This window comes from Rhinatrema bivittatum, chromosome 10, assembly GCF_901001135.1.
Source record: "Rhinatrema bivittatum chromosome 10, aRhiBiv1.1, whole genome shotgun sequence".
Lineage (NCBI taxonomy): Eukaryota > Metazoa > Chordata > Amphibia > Gymnophiona > Rhinatrematidae > Rhinatrema > Rhinatrema bivittatum.
The window spans coordinates 78,771,608-78,796,952 of record NC_042624.1 but is presented as its reverse complement, the minus strand read 5'-3'; the positions used below and the strand labels follow the sequence as shown (position 1 = coordinate 78,796,952).

Genomic DNA, 25,345 nt, shown 5'->3' with positions numbered 1-25,345 from the left:
TTAAGAATTGATCTATTTTCCTGTCCTGGGGATTCATCAAGGCTGTGCTGACCTCTATCGGGATCATGGTTTTGCACATGACTGCTGACACTAAGGTATCACGTGGAATTCTAAGGAGGTTATTTTTTTATTCCTGGGACAGAGGGTATATTCTGCTTAGAACCCTACCCCCTTTAAGCTCTGACTGGGGGTTGTCCCATTCAGCAGGAACCATAAGCCTCAGGTACTTTGTAGAAGGAATGCTTTTGGCGGTTTTCTAGTGCCCTGGAGGAGTGGCTCCCCTTCAGTGAGATACTCAAGTATGGCATCTGCCATATCCAGGGCTGACATTATAATGGAGATGAGGGCTGATAGTTCCTATTATGGTTGAGTTGTCTTCGTCAAAAGAATACTCTCCTTCCTCCTGTGAGCCCTCGAGCAGACCCCTACCTGACTCCTCTCCTCATCAAGAGGCTCCCAAGAATCCTGCATGCCTGAATGGCTCAGTGGAGAAGGTTCAGAATAGTCTCTTGGCCATTTGGGTGCCACCTTCTTGAAGGAGTAGGTATCCCTTTGGGAAACTGCTGAACTGGGCCTGCCTGGTTTCTGCATGGCAATGAATGCTTGATGCATAATCACAAATTCGGGGGAGAAAGCTCCCTGCCAGGGTCCTACCTGTCTCTGTGACAGTTCCTGCAGTTTGTTTGGGATTCCTACAACCATGGAACCTTCCATCTCCTTATCCGGAGGAGGAAGAAGATCCTGTTCTCCTGAAGGAGAGGAATTTCTATCCTCCCCTACCTGTCCTGGCTTAATCCCTGAATCTGCCCTCAACTACTCCTCCCTGAGGGCAGGAAGCAAGATGCCTTGGGAACTTTGGTCTGGCTCACCCTCACATACAAGGCAGAAAGAGACAGCCACACTCAGACCTGCTTTGCCCTTCACACAATGCACCTCTGGCCTCTGTGCATCTTAGAGGTCTCAATTCAGCCTGCAGCGATATGGTCGCTGTAAAGTTGTTGGCACTCCCATGGAGCTTAACTACTTCCTGCTGCTAAACCCAAGCTGCAGCTGCTATTCCATGGGCCATGGTGTTCTTCTCTTTTGTTTGCTGCTACTGCTGCAATGAGCCAACGATGCTAAGGCTCCTTTACTGCTGTCGCAGTCTCTAAGCCTGCGGCATTTTAATTTTGCTGTCAATACTGCTCTCTGCATGAGCTAGGCTGCAGTGCACTGCTCCCTCTATGGAGTTCTCTGCCCGGAGCAAGGCGCCTTCTACACCCCCAGAATGCTGTTTCTGCCTTCCCCAGAGACTGCCTCCCACTCACCACTTCCAGGGCCTTTGTGCTGTTACTCCTTGGGGCCAAATGCTTGCCACAGACAGAGTACACCAGGGAAGGAGAGAGAGAGAGAGAGAGAGAGGAGAGCGGTCCCGAAAACCCCTTTTATTTAAAGGGGGTCTTTCTCTCTGGTTCCTTATAAACATAGGAATTCTCCCCTGGGGAATCCCCAGACCTTACAAGGGACTCAACCTGACACTAAATTGAAAGTAGAGCTTCCACTGGGAAAATCAACCCCTAAGGTTTGTTGTCCTGTTAGCAAGAAGCGCTTAACCAGGCACTTAACCTAGGCTCTTGGAGTTAATGTCCTTTTCCATGTCCACAGTTGCCGGAGACAAAGACTACTGGCAGGAGCCTGGGATCACCCCTCCCTTATGGCCCAGAGTGAGGTTATAAAAGACTTATGTCCTCTGCCTCCATTAGATATAGAGGAGGGAAATCCCATACGTGAAGACTGGTCTAGCAGGAAGATAAGGAAAGAGAAATTTATGCATGCTCTGCAGTTGCATTTTTCTTTCATTCCGAGCTGTTCCGAAATAAGGCATAAAGTTGATGGCCAAGTCCTGAGAAGGGTTTTAATGGGTAAGAGGAGCAATAAGTAATTATGGCAGGTCAAACATGGAAAGACATTATGAATAAATACGATTGCCAAATCTAAAGTATGTCTCATCATCATACAACTGAGCAAACAAAAAGAAATAAAATACTAGTGCATGCTTTGATTCATTTCACAAGTGAGATGTAAGTCTTCAAGGCCTATCCAAAGGGACGCATCATAAAGTACAGTATGTATTCTGAACTGCTTTCCAGGCATGAATGATTGTTCAGCAGACTCTGCATGGGTTTAATCAAAACTGAACCAGCCTGCAGCACAATTTGGATAATCCAGCACGATCCGCCTATAAAAAAAAAAAAGATGCATTCCTCTATGGAAAAAAAATAACTGTGCTGCATTGTAAATTCCTTGACTGACGTTATACTGCCTTTGTTTTGATCCAGTGTCATGCACAAACATCATATGCTATAGATACAAACCAATTACTGCAATATTTACTGCACCCTTCAAAGCAAAGGACACAACCTGCAGGACATTTTTCTCTAAACTCGTACAAGATATTTCCAAGGGACGAGACCTGCTTAAAGCGGCAGTACAGTTCTTCACACTAGCAACTTGACGATTTTTATTGCTCTATTGCTTCCTCATCCCATCTTAAATCATAGGTGTTCTTTCTTTTTTGTCTTAAAACATTTACATTTTTGTATATTTTCCACAGTTTTTGCAATTAAGGCCATGTGCTCTTAAAAAAAAAAAAGAAGAAGAAGAAGTCATTAGGGAGAGCACTCTGCAGCTAGTCACACTATATTCATGTTTTCCATGCACCAATGTGATAGCTAGCTACATGAACTGCTGATGAGGATCAGCACCGCAGCACCCTTCATTGTCATAGCTTTAGAACAGTGTCTCACGACCGGAGTGCCTTCAGACCTGATCGAGTGTGCCATGAAGAAGACACGACTGCCTCATGCTCAGATCCAGGCTCTCAGTACCTCACAGCAGCAAGAGCCACAAGCATGGGATCTCCTTTCAGAGAACATGTGTAATCACACAGGCCTCTTCTTCCTAGATGCAGCATGAGTGAGCCCTGGGTAATTGATGGACAGCATTCAGGGCCACTCCTGATAACTGTCCATTGAATTACTTAAAAAGCCCAGGTTGGATCATGCAGTCACTACCTCCCTAAGCTTGGGCATATGATACCAACTGAACGCTTTGTCTCATGACAGGATATTAGGAGCTGAGCTGCAGAGCCTCCCCTAGCCTGTCCATAACCCCACAGCCAGTCAGATTTTCAGGATATCCACAATAAATATTCATGAGACATCTGCAACTACTGGAGAACCAGTAGGTACATTTTTCTTATCCATATTCACTGTGCAGTTGGGCTTTTAGGCTTTCCACAATAAATATGGAGGAGAGAAGTTTGCATACAATCAAGAACCAGTATATGCCAATTTATGTCATGCATGTTCCTTGTGGATATCTTGAAAACCAGACTGACTGTGGGGTTCCCAGGACAGATTTGGAAAGCCCTGTCTTACATCACTGGTGAATGCACAAACCATTATACTGAGCCAGATCGAGAAAAGGAGGCAGGGAGGAGAACAGGGATAATCTATGTGTCATTTAGCGCTTACTGTGGTGAGGGCACATAGGGGCCGATGCAATACAGTGCGCTCAGCTGAGTGCACTGTTTAACCCACAGTTGGAAATGGGTTGTGAAGGTGCTACCTAATCCCCTTATGCAATAAGGGGATTAGCACCTCCACAATGTGCATCCAACACGGGGCGAAACTAATAGCACTCATCACATGCAAATGCATGTTGATGAGGCTATTAGTTAATCACCCAAAATGCAAAAAAAAAAAAAAAAAATTGTGCGTCTAAAATGCTCAGTTTTGTGCTCAGAAATTAACGCCTGCCTAGAGCAGGAGGAAGGAAAGCTTTCAAAAATTTAAAAAAAAAAAAGTTTAAAAAACAGTGCCGGCAGACAGGCTAAGGAAACGGAGGTGCGGTTAACCAGCGTCCGTTTCCCAAACCCGTGGCTGTGCGCCGATTAGGGAAACGGATGCCAATAAATTCAGCGTCTGTTTTCCTAACCGGCGGACGGCCACTTACAGCCGACCACTCGCGGGCTCCCACTGTCAAGGAGGCGCTAGGGGCACGCAATCGGTCCTAGCGCCTGTTTGACAACGCAACTCCTAATATAAATATTACATGGCGCCCCCTGGAGAGGTACCTGGAGGCGCACTAGGAAAGAGGACGCTGAATACTCAGCGTTCATTTTTTGCATCGGCCCCATAGGTTTTCAGAAGCCACTGCCACCTAGATTCATTACTCTCCAGCCAGTATCAGCACAGTGCAACTTCAGCTACCAGATAAGCACTGGTACCGTATGGAAGTCTCAGGAAAAGGATCATATGCTTGCTTGTCTGATGGCCCAGAAAATTCCTAGGTGTTTGTTTTCATGCACAACTAATTTGCACTGTAAGACGACTACAGGTTATTTATATCATTTAAATAGCTGTTGTCAAAGAATTTGAAAGGGAAATACAGGAAGCTTGTGCCCCTGAAACTGACAGAGCCTCCTCTTTGCGTGACAACACACAGTAACATCATAAGAAGTGCCATGCCTGGTCGGACTAAGGCCTATTGAGCCCAGCATCCCGCCTCCAACAGTGGCCAGTTTGGGTCACAAGTACCCAGCAGATCCCCAAAAGTGGATCCATTTATTGTTATTCACTCCCAGGGATAGCAATGGCTTTCCTTAGTCTTATCTGGCTAAGATTGTTTAGGGACTTTTCCTCCACTATGCTAACTGCCTTGATCACATCCTCTGGCAACAAATTCCACAGCTTGATAGTGCGCCAAAAGAAAAGGCACTTTAAAACACATCGTAGAGTTTCATGGAGGGTCCTCTTGTTTTCATATTATTTGAAAGGGCAAATAACCATTCTTTATTTTCTCATTCCAAACCACCCATGATTTTATAAACTTCTGTCTTATCCTTTTTCAGCCATCTCTTTTCCAAGCTGAAGAGCCCTAACCTGGGTAGCCTTCCATCCCCTTTTTGTCACCCTCTTCTGCACCTTTTTTAGTTTCGCTATGTCTTTCTGGAGATAGATGCGACCAGAACAGCACAAAATACTCAAGGTGCGGTTCCACCATGGCTGGATACAGAAATAATACAATGCACTTCATTTTATTCTCCATGTTATTTGCTTTTTTGACTGCTGCTGCACATTGAGCTGAGGATCTCCAATGATTATCTTCAAGGACTCAGAGGTCCTTTTCCTGTATACCTGTAGCTGAGATCTTTTTTTCCCGCTGTGCATCCCTTTGCACTTTCCACATTAAATTTAATCTGTCATTCAGATGCTCAGTGTCCTAGTCTGACAAGGTCCTTCTGAAGTTCCTCTCAATCCACTTCTGTTTTAACAAGTTTTAACAATTTTGTGTCATCTGCAAATCTGATCATCCCATTTATTTCCTTTTCCAGATCCTTTATGAAAATGTTAAACACCACAGATCCCCGTGGTACTCCACTTATGCACTTTCTCCATTTGGAAAACTGACCTTTTAGTCCTACCCTTGTTTCTTGCCTTTTACCCAGTTACCAAATCCATAATGGGACATCGCCTCCTATGCCCATGACTTTGTAATTTCCTCTTTCAAATGCCTTCTGAAAATCCAAGTACACCACAGCACCCGACTCACCTTTATCTACACGTTTGTTTGCACCTTGAAAAACTCTAAATAGGTGTTCATATTTTTAAAGTTGGCCGTAATTTAGATTTTACACTTTGTCTCAGCTTTCAGCAGCAAGAATCTCCCACATACTGAGTCACTTTAAATTCTTTTGTCTGTCTGTGTCGTGCTGCTTTGTTTCGAAACCCCTCTGCTGTCTGTACACACTCCGATCCTCTTGCCATACACTGCTCTTCTTGAACTTTAATACTTCCCTGCTCTGCTTTTGTCTTCGAGAACCTCTCGATACGCTGATTTTGCTCATGAGTCATTCTTTCTTGGGCTCCAGTGGTTTTAGCATTTCAATACTCTATTACACAGTGGGGAGTATGTTTTCGGTTTTTAATCAGTTGCTTGGCCATCCCCGAGTATGACTATAACCATTGCAATCATCAACACAATCTGGAGAGTTAAAAGAAAAAAAAAAGTCAAGATGCTGGCCTCCCTTACCAGCCTTGGGCGGAAATGGAAGTTTTATTGAAAACTCTCCCCCACTGGCACCTTCCCGCCCTCTCCCGGCTTTAAGCACGTTACTGCTGGAGCCTGGCTCACATCCACATAACTTTACTGGCATGATACTTTTGTGTGCGCGGCTAAAGTAATACGTAAAATGCAAAAAAAAAAGGGGGAGAAATACAAAATAGTAATAGCAGTGAGATAAAATTACAGTAGACAGAGAGGACAAATAAAGGACAACGCCTGGGTTTTGGTGCCAGTCCATATTGTCACTGCTCAAATTATGTTTCTGGCCTGGTGGCAGGATCCCATATTTTCCCTGCAATAACTGCTAGTTCTCTTCTTTCCTTCAGGGTTATACAGAGTTTTTCCTGCTCGTTCTTTTGTGGGGAGTCTTTGATTTTCACTGTCAGCTTTGAGAAAGGTGCATCTCTGATATCTTTGTATTTTGCCGAGTACAGGAGGAAATGCATTTCTGTTTCCGTTTCTCCAGTTAGCTCAGCTGGTAAGAGAGTGTGGTGCATACATCTACATGCAATGCCTCTGCAGCTTAAAAATCTCAGCATCTGTAACAGCTGCGGTCATCACCCACTGTTACAAAGATCTAATGCCAGAAACGAGTTCAACTAAGGAAGATTATAAAGACCCACTGTCCAGGCTGTACAGTATGGGGCTATGGTAGAAGGGTGCAACATCTGGCTCAGAACTGTACATGAAGAAATTGTGCAGTCAGCCAGCAAAACAATGACAATTTTCAAATATCAGACATTTTCACTCTTTGGAAAACCCACAGTCTGAGAACACTTATTTCTTTGGGACCAGCAGCTTCCTTCTGTTCCTTTGGGCTTCCAGTTCAGTTAGAACCAGGGGCTGGGGGATCCAGCACCATGAGCCCTCATTCTCAACTACCTCTGGTTTCCCCCTCTACATTCCCTTCCAATTCAATTAACCGAGTCACTGCAGCAATAGTCCTCAGCCAGGAGCTCCCAGAATAGGGCTCCATTCACAACCTTGTAATCATGGCCCCTAAATCCAGCCAGTAAGTATCACTGTTGTGTAATAACCATGAGGTCCATATTCCACCTCAGCGCAGCTCTGCTAGTTAGCTGGTTATACTTAACCAGCTTACTAATGCTGCATATTCAGCAGCGCAGTCAGGCCATTGAATATACTTAGCTGTCTTAAAGTTAGCCAGTTATGTATAACTGGCTTATTTTAGGACAGCCCTTTAGACCGACCAGAGTTGGCCGGTTAAATCAGCCAGCCAATTCTAAATATCGAATTAGTAGGTTTGTTTTGTCTGGCCCACTCGACTCCTCTCCAATCCACTCATTCCCTCTCTGCCCTTGTCTTGGCTGGCTAAAAATTAGCTGGCTAAGCCACTTATCCACTATGTGGTGCCCGCTGAACGTGGCCGGATATTCAGCGGCAGCGCATAGCCAGCTAAGTGCCATTTTGAAAATCGGGCTCAATGATCCTCTTGCCCCAGGAGCTGTGCTTTGCTGTTTCTGCCACATCCCCAGCTCCGGCTGGTCGGGGAGCAGAAGGCCTGCCACTGAGCTGACGTTTAGATAGAGTATTTTCAGCAATGCGAGCCATCTGAGCACAGCATCTCCAAGATGAGCAAAACATCTTGCAAATTAAAATTGTGATCCAGCAATGCAAAAGTATTGTTTCTATTCTAGCCAGGCAGAATCCCTCAGATATATGTGCACTGGTCTGACAAATGGCACCAGGCACTTTGGCAAAGTAATCCCGAAAAGGAAAAATAATAAAGTTCACTAAAAACACCACTCCTAATTGCAGATTCCTGATTTCCAGTATCCCCTATCGCCCTCTCAACTCTGCTTGAGATTTTAAGTGTTTCAATGCAATTTAAAAATTGGTCATTTTTATAATAGTTTTGGTCATTTTATATTTCTGTCATTTATTATTCTATTAAGGATTTTTCTTGTATGTTTATGTTAATAATAATATAAAAGTATTCCTCTGCATTACAATTATTATAATACCACAATTCTTATAAAACTGGACAATGGCTAACTTTGATCTGGGTGAGCATTATTCACCTAATAACAACAACTTTTTAGAAGGAAGGTTTAAGACCTAAACCTAAGAATACAACAACCGCCATGGCTCAAAATATTTCTATTGATTGATTTTTCCACAGAGTTTACCTAGACACTTGTCACATTTAGGCAATTATAATCAGAAGCTATTATGTAGATAAGCCCAGTTTTTACCTGTGTAAAACTATGGTATGATTATTGCAGGGCTGGCTTTTGGGGTGTGCAAACTGTGCGGACACCCAGGGCACCATGCTTAAGGGGGACACTTCTGTCCCCTCTCTCTTGCACCCTTCCAATATGACGCCTGCAAGCAGGAAACTGTTACCTCTCACCAAATCCTGCAATCCCCTAAGAATTAGATGTAAAATAGCTTCATCTCTTGTTGGTTCCTGAACCAACTGCTCCTTGAAGCAGTCATTTATTCCATCCAGGAAGACTCAGGAACACTGTGCAGGAAGAAGGAGGACTCTGTCTGCAGTGGTAAGTGAGGGATCAGCCTACAGGAAAGGTAAGGGGGGGGAGGAGGAGGAGTACGAAACAGAAAGGGATGCTGCTGGGCAAGAAAGGGCAGAGTAAAGGATGCTAGAGGGAGAGAAGGAGGATGCTGGGCACTCTGGGAAGGAGGATAGAGGGTAGGGCACAAGGGATACTAGTGCTGGACAAAGGGAGAGGGACGTGTAGGTGGGAGGGGGGAGATGGGTATATGGCTCAGAGTCACTATCACTGCCGAAGGAGGCCGAGCTGTGCCAGACCAGCCACCAATGGGGGGGGGGGGGCTCGCGGGGAGCACCATATTTTAGTTTTTGCATAGGGCACTAGTTAGCCTAGGGCCATTCTTGTACTATGTGCAGGTGAAAGTTTTGATGAGTGGGGAGGGAGAGGAGAAACAAAATGGGAGAAAACTCCAGCCCCAGATTTGGGAATAGATAGTGCAGGCAATTGCCTCCAGCGCCAAATTTTCATAGGTGCCGGGAGTGTCACAGCCATGCCTCCATCCAGGCTTGCTGCCTCAGCACTACTTTTTATAGAGCGGCGCCAACCCCACAGCGGCAACTCGAGAAAGAAAACTGAATATGGGACCTCACACCCTGAAGCAGGCCATGTGACGCCCCACCCCTCACACATTTTTTCCATGACAACAGGAAGCCCAAAGGGGAGGAGGGGTAATGGTGTTGCAGGGCTCGGAGGCCCCGCACTGAATTTTCTTGCTGCTGCAGGGCAGGCGCCGTTCTACAGGAGAAGCGCAGGATGCGAGAGAGGGGAGGATGGGAGAGGGGAGGGAGGAGCTGGGTAGAGGCGACGGAAGGTTGTGGGGAAGGGCGGGGATTTGGTCTCTCTGCACCTGCAATGACTTCTGGGGTGGGGTTCATCTTAATAACCCCTCTGATTATTAAGGGGCCCCACCTCCATCCCATTGCCTATGAGCATTTTCAATCTGATCCTGGGAAAATCACTGGGTCATTGTGAATGAAGGGTCACGGTGCCAGAATCCTGTCTTGGTTCTGGCTGAGCTCGACACCCAAAGGAGCAGGAGGAAACTGCTGGGCCAATTTTAATAATCCATATACATTCTTATCTTCTCATTTGAAAACATTTTTCCTCCCCAGTATGGGACCTCAACAATATAAAATCTTTCTGGTACAAAACATCCGTGTCGTTTGATGTCTAATATGGGCCAGATGTACGACACATTTTCCCACAGATACAAAATGGGAAAAACCTTTTTGAACATCTGGCCCATAATATTGTTAATGATGCAGTATTTGCCAATATGTTGTAATATTTTGCATCTTTTTAGCAGTATAATGCTGTGATGCTTTGTGGAAAAAATATTCTTAAGAATATGGCAGAAGGCCCACAGTCCTTTTTGAATGTTTTTGCTTGAAATTTTTTATTTCTTGATAAGTATTTTTCCTTTCAGAAGTGGCAGGAAATTAAATTCTTGGGTCAAAAATGTGAAATTTCAAAAATATAATCCAGCATGTGCACCTAGAAAAAAAAAGCACAGCTGAGCAAAATGTAATTCCACAATGTCTTTCCTCCAGTGCCAGATTTCAAATGTTGACTCCCATAGGCTCAGGCGACTCCCCAGATTGGAGATTGCACGTTGGGGAAGGGGAGATAGCCCAGCCCAAATTCCCTCCCTTTCCATGAACTACCAAAGTTGGGAGAAGCCATGGACCCCTGGTGCTGGCCTCCAGGAGGGGTCACTGGTCGACCGATCCCTCACCACCAATTTGAAGCCTGCTGTAAGATACCAGCAAGAAAGTGTTTCAGGCTGGCAGCAGACGAAGCATTTCACTGCAATGCTCCTAGCCGTCCATGGGAGTAGAGTACCTAGGGCCTATGACAGCCGCAACCATAGCTGCAAGCCTCTCCTCGCTTCTTCTCCAGCCTGCTGCAGCTACAAACCCTACAGTCAGTGCAAGACCTGTGAGCTAGGCCAGCATGCACTCACAGGCCCTATGGCAGCTCTACCCTTTCTCCTGCATGCAAGGGCAGGGCCACTACATGACCTGTGAACACACATCAGCTCAGCTCAGCTCACAGGTCACTCACTGACTTTATGTTTTGTTGCTGCAGGTGTCAGGTGAAAATGACAGCCAGAGGCAGGCCCGGAAGACAGCAAAGTACCTTCTAGATCAGGCACTGAAGGCAAATGTCTACATTGCCTATGCTAATACTGGGGTAGAATATACCATTCATCTGGCCAAAATGATAAGTGTTACGATTCCTGCCCGTGGAGTTTCCCCCGCGAGCAGGCCTCTCACCTCCATTCTGCTGCAGCAGTCCCCCATGCAACTGGTAAGTCGCCGAAGCTCCGACACCGCCAGACTCCACCCTCCGCAGCCTGGACCGCCGCGTGCTGACCACCCACGTGGCCAGGAGGCTGCCGTCATCCTTCTCGCTGCCGCTGGCCGGACCACAACAAAAGTGATCCTTTTCGCGGCATGGTGCCGCCCCCGGACTTCCTCTTGCAGCTCGGACGCCACCGCCATCTTTGGGGCCTGCCCTAAGGCCCAGTTTGTGCTCTTGCACGGCTCAGCGTCTCTGCGGCAGCATGGCCGCTCTCTAGGTCCTGCCCCCTTCCTAAGGGGCAGGCCCGTGTCTTCTTCCCCTTCTTAAAGGGTCAGCGTAGGTCGGGTCCTCCTGGCCCCACCGGAAGTCAGCTCCACCCAGTTTCCTGGTTTAGCCCTATTAAAGGGCTTCTCCAGCACTCCTGCCTTGCATCGGAGTTCTTCACTCCTGTAAGTCTCGTCTTCCAGCGCTCTGTCAGGTCTTTGTTGGTGCTCCATGTCCTGAGTCTTCGTTGTTTCCTGCGTCTTTGTGGTTTCCTGATGTACCATGTCTTCAGGTTTGGAGGTTCCTAGTCCAGGTTTACTGATGTTTCAGACTTCCTGGTTCCATTTCCTGATGTTCCGAGATTTCGTTCCTCCTTCGCTTGTCCCGAGTCCTCTTGACCCTCCAGCACCTTTGGTTCTCCAGATGACACCTTGTTGGGGTAAATCCGTCTCGTCAGTTCCTGTTCTCGTCATTGGAGTTTCATCTCGGCTGGATTCCCTTCCTGCACTTGTCCCACTCTCCGCATGGTCCGTGACCAGCCTCTCCAGGTTGTGTCGGGCGCACAGTGGGTCAGTAGTCAAGTTAGCTTAGGGAATAGCTACTACTTATTATCAGCATTAGCAGCATGGAATCTTTTTAACACTTGTCAGGTACTTGTATTCTCGATTGGCCACTGTTGGAAACAGCATGTGGGGTTTGATGGACCCTCAGTCTGACCCAGTATGGCAACTTCTTATGTTCTTAAAATCCAGGCCTGGCTTCTTCTTGCTTCTTTGTGTTTCCATCTCAATTAAAACCAGTCTCTGTTGGGTTATGGCACCATGAGCCTTTCTTCACAATTACCCAGGGATTTTTTTCCCCATTCTTCACCCTCCTAATTCACTTAGTCCAGTCATTGCAGCTACAGTCCTTGGCCCCTTCCAGAACTCTGTGGTCATAAGCCCTATGTCTGGCCACTAGGTGTCACTGTTGCACGATAACTGGGACTTCCCCTTCTCCTCTCCCCTCCTCACCTAGGGATATGAATCTAGGGAACTGAACCCAAGTCCCTCAGCATATGCACAACACTGTCAGTAAGCCAATGCAAAAATATCCATAATGTAATTGGATTGTTATTGTATTTAAGCTACATTTAATGTATTTTAACTGCATTTTTATTTTGTTAGGACTTTTTTTTAGCCACTTTGAGTCTCTTTTGGAGAGTAATGGAATATAGAAACAAATTTTAATTAAACAGAACCCAAAGTAATCTTTTGGACACTTTGAATCCTTTAAGTTCTGTGCTCCTGCCATGAGGCTGAATGTATTTTGCCAGTTTCCAGCAGCACGTGATTACGACGCACCAAGCTCATCCCCAAAGTAAAACACTTCAGTAACACTTACACAAAATAAGCAGTAAAGTTCTAAACACACAATGTTATTTGGGTCTGGTTTCAGCTTTTCGTGACACTCACACTGTGTGTTCTGGCTGTCCTTGATCTAAATTTCTCTGATCAACGTTTTCCAAGTGTACATTATTTAGACAGTGACTTGGACAGAATTCATGAAACACTGGAAAGAATAAGTAACGTCACATGCAAGAAGTTGTGGCCAATCCCGAGCCGCACTTCTCTTCCTGTGGGTCAGGATCCAGCGGGGGGGCGGGGGGGAGGGTCAAGGAAGACATGCAGCTGGGTCGCAAGATGAAACTCCACTGGGAACGGGAAGAGTAGAACGCAGAAGAGAGTCTGTTGTTGGTTTTAAAGCTTAAATGAAGTTATCATTTCCAGCTGTTGTATCATCTGAAAATGGGCACATTCCTGGTGCTGGAACATTTAGGGCCTGCTTTCTTGAGAATAACTCCCATAGGCACAAAATAAGAAAAGAAAAAAAGCCCCACTCTCAAAATCTGTTAGCAGAGAGTGTTGTTATTGTGTGTTGGGTCCCTAACATCCACCTCTGGTTTTTTTTAATTGGATCTCAAGCAAAACAACACTTATAAAAGAGTTTGAGGACCACTAACCTGAAGCACAATAAAAAAAGCATGCGGGACCAAATACAAAACCCCACTGGATCTTCGCCATTCCTACAGAAATGATTGTCCGTCTCCAGCAGGTAACACAGCGGCTCAACAGACCCACATACAGGACTGCTAGCTAATTCTGTCATCGCAGTCTGCCAGACAGACCCTTCTGCCTAGCTGTGTACAGTTCCACTAAGACGTCTATTACTTCATATTACCTACTTTGCTTTTCATTCTGGTAGCCCCAGCACTTGTCAAATCGTCCAAGAACAGCAGTTTAAACACGTGCTGCCAGATTGTGGTTCTGCGCTGGCCGTCCCTTTTTCGCAACTAAAGATCTTCTGTGTTTATCCCTTGCCCTCTTGAAGTTCATTTCTGTCTCAGCCTCCACCACCTGCTCTGGAAGGGAATTCCACGCACTTGCCACCCTCTCCACGAAAATGGCAAGACTTGTTAGCAGAATTGTGTGCTCCTGCTCCAAATTAAAGACACTTGCAAAGGGTCTTGGCAATAATATAAATAAAATCTCAATTTACACTGCAAGGATAACCACGGCACTGCCAGTGTTCCTCTGCTAATGGAAGGCAGGGAAATGCCAATAAACCCCTCCAGCTGCAGTTTATGATAAACAAGAGTCAAGAAGTCCAGAAAAGCGTGTTTGTTAACTTTTATTTGCTTGGCAAAAGAAAAATTCAAGCTGCTTTTGTTTCTTGTTTGTTTTAAACTCAAAAATCTCTGGGCTGCGTTAGAAAAAATATTTCTGAGATTAGCCTCTTCCCAGGTTACAAAGGACAGCGTAAAAGTGTCTCTCTCAGTACAAGTTTGCAGGCATTCATGGTATACTCCAACAGTGCAAAAACATGATTACTAAAACACAGCTGCAATTTTCACTAACAGAAAGTGGGGGGGGGGGAAAGAGCCAAGGTAATCAGATCTCAGAGGCATGCAAACATCTGCTATGTTTATGCTAAAGGTCAAGACTTCATTTTTAAATAATTTTCATTTTAGCAATGTAGTTATCTTCAAAATTACAAAGACCTTTACAAGTACCTAGCACACAAGCTGTGTGTCTGCATAGTGAGAAATACACCAAAATGTACCTTTTGGGGTTTTTTGGAGCGTATCTAGTATATTGTACGTACAATGCAGTAAACCTTTTCTTCCTGCACTATCAGCATTGAATAGGGCTTTAGTGTCAACCCTGGAGTGAGCCAATTAATTGTACAATTCACAATTCTCATGTGTCTTATGAACCCTAATAGTGGCAACACTGGTGAGTTATCTCCAAACCCATGCTGACTGGATTCAGCATGTTTTAAATACTTGACATATTTGCATCTGAATTAAATTCAAATGACTGGGAGGAACTTCTTTCTCATGCCAGAATGAATCAAAAGCATCTGAAGTAACACACCGACTACCATATACATAGGACAAACTCATTCCTAAAGCTGATCGCTTTGTGGTTCATACTACCTTTAAAAAAAGACACTGAGGGGTCGATATAATAAAATGTGAAACCTAAGATCTCCAATTGGAGTGATGACACCTTACAACAGCTGAGAAATGTGTGCTAAACTAATGACATCTAAATGACTCCAGCGTTAAAAAAAAAAAAAAAAGCATGCAAACATAAAATAGGAGCTGAGTGCATAAAACTGAAAAGGTGCTTTAGACAGGCATAAACTGATAAAAGTGCTCCTGTTTGGGGTAGGCACTTGTAATCCTGGGGCAGAGGGTTTCTGGCTTGGGGATTTGGACTCAGGTAGACTGTTTAGCCCGTTTTCTTTCAGGACTGGAAATTGCATCTCTCACCCAGGCATTAACTCACATTTTCATGGCTAGCGTTAGTCTATGGGGCTGTGCTAGTGTGGTCCTGGACTTGGGGGTTCACAGGTGTGAAGATCTACCCTGGAGACCAAAGTTCAGAATCCCCACCTCCAGAACACAGGGTCCAGGACCACGCTTGGCATAGCACCACAGACTCATACTAACCCCAGAAATGCGAGTTATTGTAACTCCAACTCTGATCCAGGAGTAAAGTTATAGAGTTAAAAATAAGACATGTGTTAAGCCTTCAGGGCTTTAACACGCTTCCTTGCATTGCGGAGTAATGGCTAATTCCTTCATTAATATAAGATATGCATGGAGCTGTGCTAATTTGGGCACACATTTTTACTCCCGTTTGCATGCACATTTTTTGCACACTAAAATCCTTATTCAATTGAGAAAAATCATGCACATAAGAATGTTCAAACAAATGTGAGTAAAAATGTGCACACAGCCTTGCACACCTTATTACATCGGTCCCCAGTGCCTTTTATAACAAAGTGCTGATGAATCAAAGCACCAACTGAGAGAAAATGAAGACACAAGCAAGGATACAAGAGCGAAAAGGTCAGGGACACAGAAGGCATGCCTCATATCTATGTTTCATGGACCTAAGAACTGCCTTAAGATAAAAGTCCTAGGGTCAGGGGCCTTGGCTTAAAGCTGGAGTGAGCACAGTATTAACCTGGGTCTCTCCAGAAAAAGGAAAATGCTTTTCAAGACAAAGAAAGACCAGTTTACCCTCCAGGCAAGCAAGCAGTTTGCAAGGGATATCACATCTCAATCCCTCCAGGTACTATTTCCTTGACCCATAGGCTAACACATTGGTCAAAACACATTCTTGGGCAGCCATTCTGCAAGCGGAGCTGCTGTACGGCTGAACTCCAAGATTAGTATCAAATAAATAACACTCTATCTATTACATCAGTTAGTGTCAATGAAGTAGGACAATGGCAAGCAGACAACATTCTTGTGCACAGACAAACATAGGTGAATTTTTTCAAACCAAAAAAAAACCAACCCAAAAGTGAATTATGCTGTTGCTTTTCAAGCTACATGAATATTTAACAATACATTAAAAAGTTCAATGCCCCGAACAGTTTCATCAGAATTCCTTCCTTCTGAATCATGTGAGGAGTCAGGTTTGGCCCAGCACTCCTGATCGAGTGCTGACTCACCCACGGGGCAGTTTGGGAGATATATGTACAGCTGGAATCCTGGAAATGTACAAGAACTCGGAAATCAAGGCAAAAGAGCACTTCAGAGAGCCCCCTGCCCCGTCTAAGGTCACCCACCGCCTAGCGGCAGGCCTTTGATTGCCCTGCTGTAGGCATCAGATTTGTTGCAAAGGTATTATGGGATGTCACTATGAATGCATTAAGCAAGTCATCTGGCAATTTATTTATTTGGACTTATTAGCCGCCTTTTTGAATACGAAGACATCGCACTGGCCCTTCTTCTGGGTGTTCTTGGCAGCCCCTGCTGACGCTGCTCATACGCTGCCCTTGTGCTGCTAAACATTAATAATAGGCAAGCCATGCAATTTTATCAGGCAGAATATCAGATGTAAAGTACAAAACGTAAATGCCAGTAGATACCACATCAAAACGGCTTTCTAGTAATAAAACAGAATATTTCTCCTAACATTTCAGGATGCTCAACTATTGCACTACGGACAGGCTAGTGTTACAACGTGCCCTGCTGGCCTCAGAACAAGCAGCACTCAGGAAGTATTCACTTATTGCACACAATCACGCTTCTTCCATAAACACATTCTGAAGGGAAGCTCTTCCTTAAGTGCTTAACGTTTCAGTCCTCCCACTTCCATCTGTGAAGATAGGCGGTATCAGATAGATCAAACAACAGAGCCTGGAGGAATGGATGGGAACTCAAGCAACAACATGACCGTGAGCACTCTTTTGGCTTGCAGCGGGGGGGACTACTCCATTACTGGCACTCTTCCAAAACGCAATTGAGAAGGGTAACATCCAACCGGTTCGCTACACGGCCTGTCAGGCAAATTTTCTCGAACAGATCTGCTTTTCAGTTTCACACTATCACAATTACATAATGCTTTGAAAATGCATTGCCACAGTAAACTAGAAGCTGGCAATGCTGCTTGTGAAACAAGCCTGCAGTGGAGCCCTTTATTAATTCAATGCCAACACTACGGCTTGAAGTAAAAGCTTTCTACAAATAGTCAGGCTACCTTTTAAAATGAACCACTAACATCAAGTGAAACGCCACATTGGAATTGTAAGCCTAGGTCGGAGAAATTAAGATGTGGACTGTAATTGTCTCTATAGCCTTATATAGAGACAATTACAGTCTCTATATAAAAGAGAGGCTGACAGGCCAGGCTCACGGCAGAAAGAAGGAATCGGGGGGGAAGGAAGCAAAATCACAGAAGTATTGAGAAAGCAGACCTAGCTGTTGCTGAAGATCCGACTAAACAGAAAAAGTGATCCTCGCAATTCTGGCACCCCCTTCACCTGGGTCTCAATAGAAGGCTGGTTTGCCAATGTTAGCTTCGCAGCCTGGCATGAGATGGTAAACCTCCCTTGCACTAGGCTTAAGTGGGGTGCAGGTGAACCAAAGAACATCGTAATAACAGCAAACAAGAATGCTCTCCCGAAAAAAATATGAACAGAAACGCCACTTTCATTTTAGGAGAGGGGGCTTTAGGGTTACTCTCCGCATCTGAAAAACATTTCCCAATATGGTAAATACTCTTATGGGGAGAGGGGAATCTGTCAGGGGGTGGGAATTGGTGTACAGTATACTAGGAACTATATCAAGTTGTGATATATAGGTATCTGTCCTGGTACAGTACAACAGTCTTCAGCAATACTTTCATACAGCACCTAAACAGGGATTTTTGGAGAGGTTCACATTTCAGAAACCTGGTCAAAGGGAAGGTCAATTTTCAGAGCCATTTCTGTGAGTAAAGCAGTGCTTTACTGGTGGAAAGAAATGTTTGTAAACTCGACCCCACTCCTCCTTCCCCTTTATGTGGGTAAACCTATACCCGTGGATCTAACACGCATGTAAGTTTACCCGCCTGGAGAAGAGGCGTTGCCAGAGATAGAGCTGGGGAGGGGGTATGCACGCATACACCCACTTTTGAAAATCCAAAAGCGCACATGAAATTTCTCTCAGAAAAAAATACCCACGCAAACCAGCAGGTGTAAATGTGCGTGGACAGTTTCCTTGGGAAAATTTTCAAAGGAAATTCTATAGTTGACGAAGGACTCTCTAAAAATGGAAAGGACTCTCTAAAAATGGAAGATTAGAGATAGGGCTGTAATTACTTGGTCCTGAAGGGTCCAGTGATGGCTTCTTCAGGCCATTTTTTTAAGCAGAGTAGGGAAGACTCCCTCCACAAAAGAAGCATTAATGAGTGCAGTCAAGGTCTCAAGAAAGTAATTTTTTTTTTTATCATCTTCAACGCCCATGGCGAACATGGGTCCAACACACTGTAGAAAAAAATTAATCTGAGAGTTAGGTTACTTCTACTTTAGAAATCAGATGAACGTTATTCCAGACCACAAGATTTGAGTCAAGCAGAGACTCAGATTTAAAAGGTTCTGTCAAATTAAAGGAGTTTGATCTTCAATTGAAAATAATTTGCCATAATCTCACAATCAATTCCTGAGATGAAAACCATCTGAGAAGGCTTTGTTACCAGACCCCTCACTAGGTGAATAATTATCTTGACCAATTAAGGCTATCTGAAGAGTACATTTAAATTTTACTGTAATATATAGCTACACATTCTGAGAAATAATTTGAAAGAAGGTAATACAAATCAGAAAACAGAGGGTAAGTTTTAATCTCCCTGCTCAGTGCTCATTTTCAACAGGAAACTCCCTGAAGAGTTTCCTGTTGAAAATGTCTTGCCCACCTGCAGGGTTTATAAGTGTGAATTCCCCACCAGGAAGTTTGTACAGGAAGCTAAAAATCAACTGCCCATGAATAATTTGCTGGGATAGCCCTAGCCTTGTCCTGCTGCTACTGCTTTTTCCTGCACTCAGAGGGGTGCTTTTTCCACAGGTAAACGCTCATTTACCCATAGATTATAACTTTGAAAACTGCATCCATAAAGTACTGGTAAAGAGAAAAGTTGGATTTTCAGTGTTGTCCATAGGAATGTTATTCCCATGAGAATCCCATGGGACACCACACATTTGTATTTCCCATGGTAGTCGATACTTGATATTGTAAAATAAATTTAGGCTGAAATTTGCAGTTGCGTAAATGCAACAAAATAGAATTCATTCATCATCTATGTAACTGCATGGTGCTATGAGAAGGATTTCGAGTCTAAAGAATAATTCAGGTTTTCCTAGATTTTTTAAAGGCTCTGTCTAGGTTTTCTCAATTTAACGAGTGGTAACACTGCCAGACTGGCACATTGCGCATGCGCGCGGCTAGTCAGCCATTGTTGCTGTGTTGTTGATTGTCGTCTTTGGTGTTAAAGTTAATAAAGTTAATAAATTTTGTCGTTTTGCATGTCTCTTTGTACATGTAGTCCTATTTAGTAGACACTAAACGTAAACTTTCATAAATTTAATAATTTTATTTGAACTGTATTCCATATTAATATTGTAATGGGAATCCCATGGGATGGGATGGGACAGGCATAAATTGCCATGGGATGGGACAGAAAAATATGTCCCATGGACAAGCCGATTTTAGTAGTATGATTTTTATTTATTTTTTATTTAGAACTTTTTATATACCGACAACCGTTTGCACATCGTATCGGTTTACAAGTAACTCAACTTTCCGGCAATGCCTTTACAGGGAACAATAACTATGATAGCAAATAACCACCAAATCCATGTGATCCCTGCCCATCTTCCCCTCTTGTTGTAATGCCGCAGTCCCTACCTGAGCTCTAGCTTCACCTTCACTTTCCAGCAACTAAGGATCTCAGCTCTTATTCCATTCTTTCTTGAATTCTGATATTGCTTTGTCACTGCCACTTTCATTGGGAGGTTAAACCAAGCTTCTACCACTCTTTAATTATTGAAATATTCTCCTGAGTCTCACCCCTTTCATTTTCAAAAAATGGCTCCTTGCCCTAGAACTTCATTTCCAGAATCAGGCCGATTCAATAAAGTCCGCGGGAGAGCGGGCACACAGGCCACTCGCCTGTGCACGTGATTCTGAATTTAAATGAGGCCCGGCAGTAGAAACAGGCAAAAGGAGGCGCTAGGGACACTAGCACGTCCCTAGCGCCTCCTTTTGACCCGGAGCGGCGGCTGTCAGCGGGTTTGACAGCCAACGCTCAATTTTGCCGGTGTCGGTTCTCGAGCCCGCTGACAGCCACAAGCTCGGAAACTGGACGCCAGCAAAATTGAGCGTCTAGTTTTCGACCCAACAGCTGCAGGCAGACTTCAAATTTTTTTTTTTTTTACCCTTCGGGACCTCCAACTTAATATCGCCATGATATTAAGTCGGATGGTGCACAGAAAAGCAGTTTTTACTGCTTTTCTGTGCACTTTCCCGGTGCCCAAAGAAATTAGCGCCTACCTTTGGGTAGGCGCTAATTTCTGAAAGCAAAATGTGCGGCTTGGCTGCACATTTTGTTTATGAATCGCGCGGGAATACCTAATAGGGCCATCAACGTGCATTTGCATGTTGAGGGTGCTATTAGGTTCGGCGGGTTGGACGCGTATTTTTGTCCCCTTACTGAATAAGGGGTAAGGGAAAACACGCGTCCAATGGCGGGTTAACAGTGCGCTCCGTCAGAGCGCACTGTACTGTATCGGCCCGATTGTTGCTTCTTGTACATTACTTCTAGCTTTGAAGTATTTGAGTGTATTTGCCATAAGTTTCCTATTGCTCCTCTCCTTTAGGGAATGTATAATTAGGTCATAAATCACACTTTATAAAGCTTCTGGTATAGGCATGGTACCGTTTTGGTAGCTCTCCTCTGGACTGCATCTACTCTTTCCAATAATTTGTAAAGAAGCATTATCATCTCCTCTTTTCAAATGGTCATACCTCTCCCCTAGCATTCCTCTAGCTTCTGATGTTGCTCGTTCACACTAATTTGCAGCTTGAGATCACTCAATTTGACTGCCCCAAGATTACTTGCCCATTTGGTATAAATCAGTACCCGCCCCACCCCTGCAAAATCAAGAACCGCTCTCTGGGATTTCTGTGCCCCAAATTTAGGATTAGGGTTGTATCTACTTCCAAAGGCTGCCTCATACAGTTAATTTGTAATGCACCGTGACCACCTTAAAATGTCATTTCATGTTGAAAAATAAACTCTTTCAAAGCCATTTTATAAGTTATTACTGCATAATAATGTCTAAATAGTAAATCCGGCTTAAAATAGCAGGCACCAGCCCAGCTTGAAGCACGGCCCATGAGTCTCCTGTTCCCTTCAATGCTCTCCTATCAGTGCCAGCAAGAAACAGAAAGCTTATTCGAATATGGTACCTAACAAATTGTTTTTAAACATATCAGTTTTCAAAGGATGTTAGTATTTCTGTCGTGTTGACACCCAGCATAGCTTCCAGTCACTATATTTCTACAAAGGAGACCTTCAAACTGAACTGCCCCTTTAAAACACTGATGATGCATGTTCATAGAGCCACTTTTTCAGTTAGGATTAGCAAATGAATGTTATAATTTCTCAGGCCCAAATTATAAAGTGACAATGGAGAGTGCTGTCACGGGACTGCACAGTTTGCATTCACGCCAAAATTAAGTACACTTAAGCTCTTCCTAAAATAATCTACAACATTATGGGCCAGATTTTAATTATGGGAAAAAAAACCTGTCAAAAGCCTGCAGATCAGTTGGCCAGTACACTTTTAAAACAGTATTTCTTTAACCAAGGATTTGAATTTCTGCAAATATTAAGAAGAAAACAAAATTGATAGCAAAATATTCTGCAAGTAAAATCTGCAAAAAATGCTGCAGTACTTTTGCTAAGTGTTCAGTTTAAGAATAGGACCATTTTCACAATGAATTTTGCAGATTTATGCTTGTGTGATTTTTCTCTGTGTATTTTTTCCCTTCTAGATATTGCAGAAAATTGAATCTTTGATTAAAAAAAAAAAAAAAAAAGATGCCCTGTTTCAAAATTGTGCCAAACTGATATAGGGATTTTGCACTTCGGTTGCCCAAAATGGAAATCTAACTCTAATTTAAAAAAAAAAAATCTACTTGACAACATTACAGAATTATTTAACTAAAATCAGGGGCAGCACTAGGCCCTGGCACACAGAGCCCATGTTCTGATTTTTTATATGCCAGTGTCTCACATGCAGCTGTCTTCCCGCTGGCCAATACGCACCTGCACTTTTAAGTGAGTGGGTCCAACACAGTGCTGCGCTAAGCAGCGCATTGGAGAGAGGGCAACTGGAGAACAGCTACCTCATTTCTCTACCCTTATCTCCCACATCTTCAGAGAGGTCCCCTCTCCCTTCCACACCACGGATTCTCAAATGCTACTTCCGCTGTGTTTTGGGTTGGCAGGACACCCTAGTGGTTAGGACACAGGAGTGTAAAACCTGTCTGTGCAGGCTCAGATCCCAGCATCACATCAAGCTCTTACAGTCTTTTGACAAGTTACTTACACATTCGTTAAATCTAATCAAGCCAATACTTTTAAAACTCATTAAAGAAGATAGTTATATGGAGAGTTTTTTCTGCCCCATAAGGACTCTCACTCCATACTTGTCCTCAGCCTACTTTGACAGTCTTATCATACAGAAAACCTAGTATTTTCCACTTTTTACCCGCACTGTGATCCCCAGTAGGCGAAGTGCTGCAGCAATGGGAGTGCAGTATGTGTGCAATTGCCTTCAAACCAACATGCACTGCTACTCTCCAACTAGTTGCTAAGTATCCCAGTAAGAATACAATTTGACTTGCACTATTCCCTAGGGGGCTGTTACTGCTAATTCAGCACTCACAGTCCACAGTTGGGGGAAGGGAGGAGGGGGAAGTAGGAGGTAGGAATGAAAACCACATTTCTCATTTGGCATGGCAAAGCACTAGCCATTATAGTTCTAAACCATCAGGCTGCCCTCAGGAAAACAACTTTTTAAATGTAAATTACTCGCTTCATAGCTTCTTCCAGACCTGCACTTTTTACTGTACTGTACTATAATGTTGTCCATACCTACTTTTAATAAAAATAAAATCATTAGAATTATTTGTTTGCTAATTTCTATTTTGGTGGCAAGTTAAAAGACAGTTAACTTACTGAAATCTCTTTCTATTTAGATCATATCTTACAAGTACCAGAGAGTCTTCTTGGGTTCGGTTCCAACCCAATGGAGTTCCCTACCATTTAACTTACACTAAACTATGCAACCTAACTTTCAGAAAATTACCAAAACTGTGGCTCTTTGAGGTTGCCTTCATGCTAGAAGCTGAAATATAGCCTGCCCCTCAAGACACACCAGCTGGCGCCTATAAGAACTATTGATATGTCACAGAAACTACTACAGTCAAGTTCTACTGCTCCAGCCCTGCTACTCCCCTGCAATCTTTGCCAGCCTCACTCACATCCATTGCTCCTTTTCTAGACTCAGCAAAGAATTGTGTTAATCCACTTGGTTACATGGAATTAAGAGTCTGCAAACAAGCTGTAGGTAATACCTTTTCACTGGACTAAATACACCTGTGATGCGCTTACAAAAGTCAACCTGCTGCTTTTCCAATAAAAAAAGGTATCATATATAACTTGTTTGTCGATTCGTAACTCCTTATCCAGATAAAATCTAGAAAACTACCTCCTGCCTTACCATGGTGTCACCAAAAAGACTATTTGATAAAGCAAAATTGCTCAGTCACCTAGAAAATACACCTTACCCAATTCACCACCAAATAATTACTTTGACACAGAACATAATTTATCTCAGCTTGCACTTTTCCCAATCATCACCTTAAAAAAACTACTTTCGTATTCACCAGAACTTCTGTTAGTCTGTTTTTAATCCCTAATTTTATGTTCTCTACTGATATCTTTACCTCCCCAAACGTTACATCTTTTGTATTTCTATCTACTGTCCCTTACTTTGCTATCACCCTGCTACCTTCATTATCTTATTTGTTTATATCAGAGATGCTTACAAATGCTGTTGCAAATCTGAACTCGTAAGTTTGAGCTCTTTTGTTGAAAAGTGTGCAATAAATAAACGATGATGACCATGATACGAGTAGGTAAGTTGGGGTGTTGCTGTTCTATTCAGTCGAAGACCTCTTCTGTCACTACCCTAATATATCCAAAGACAGCAACAGACCCTCAAAAAAGAACTAGATATTAAAAGGTCATTATAAAGGTTGTATATCTTTTATTCCTAAATATTTGAATTATAATAAATAAGAGCGCTGCTTAAAATATATATATATATATATCAGCACTCATAGTCCTGAGTTAGAGGAAGTCGGGATGGGGGGAACAGAAAAGACGAATCCTGCTGGAACACTGCATGCTTTTGCCAAGGTGCCCCACCAGCAGAAGCACGGGGCTAGCGGGTCCCCCACTGCCTTGCCAGTGAATACACAGAGGAGCAGCAGCCAAAGTACAGCCCTCACCCATCCACAAGCATGGCCATACCTAATTCTCCCCCTTCCCACCCCAAGATACACACACAGGTCCTGAAGTCATAAACCATGCAATTCTAGACTTGTTTACATTATTACTATATAGGTAAACAATGATTTGGAAGATGTCCCTTGTAAGTTTACTTCACCTCCTTACCCATCTCCACTGTAATTACATTAAATAATGACAATAAAGCATGAATGGCCAAGGTAAAATATTAGGGTCTATTTTAATGTTCAAAATTGATTAGAATTGTGTGCCTCTTAGAGCAATTTAGTTATTTCAATTTACCAGGCGACTGGTATATAATGTTTAAATTAGAGGAGATGTGTGAAACTTTCTACTGACTGCAACATTTGTGGTTATTTATTTATGTTCCGCTGTTTGGCACTTCCAAGCTGATGATATTCAGGTACTGTGGCTATTTCCCTATCTCCAGCAGTGCTTACAATCCAAGCTGTTTCTCTAAATGTGCTTAATAGCTGTGCTTTGCACCTGACACAATACACTGTACAGCTGGGGGATGTTCAGAGGCAGTGTGTCCCCCGGCTCTGAATATCCCTGAAGCCTATCTTGAGCAAAGGCCAAATAGCAATAAAAATTAAGGTGGGCTGAAATTACTGGAGCAACTCTACTAACATTCTCAAAAGGCAGCCCTGGTGTCGGATGGAATTTGCTGTGAATCTAACCATAAGACCCAGAGAAGTCTATAGTGTGTGA

The 25,345-nt window shown here is 43.6% G+C and overlaps 1 protein-coding gene across 1 annotated transcript in view; it reads right to left on the bottom strand.

Moving 5' to 3' along the window:
• The window catches only part of TGFBR3 (transforming growth factor beta receptor 3), a 260,301-nt gene that overhangs the window by 233,179 nt on the left and 1,777 nt on the right, over positions 1-25,345 (bottom strand).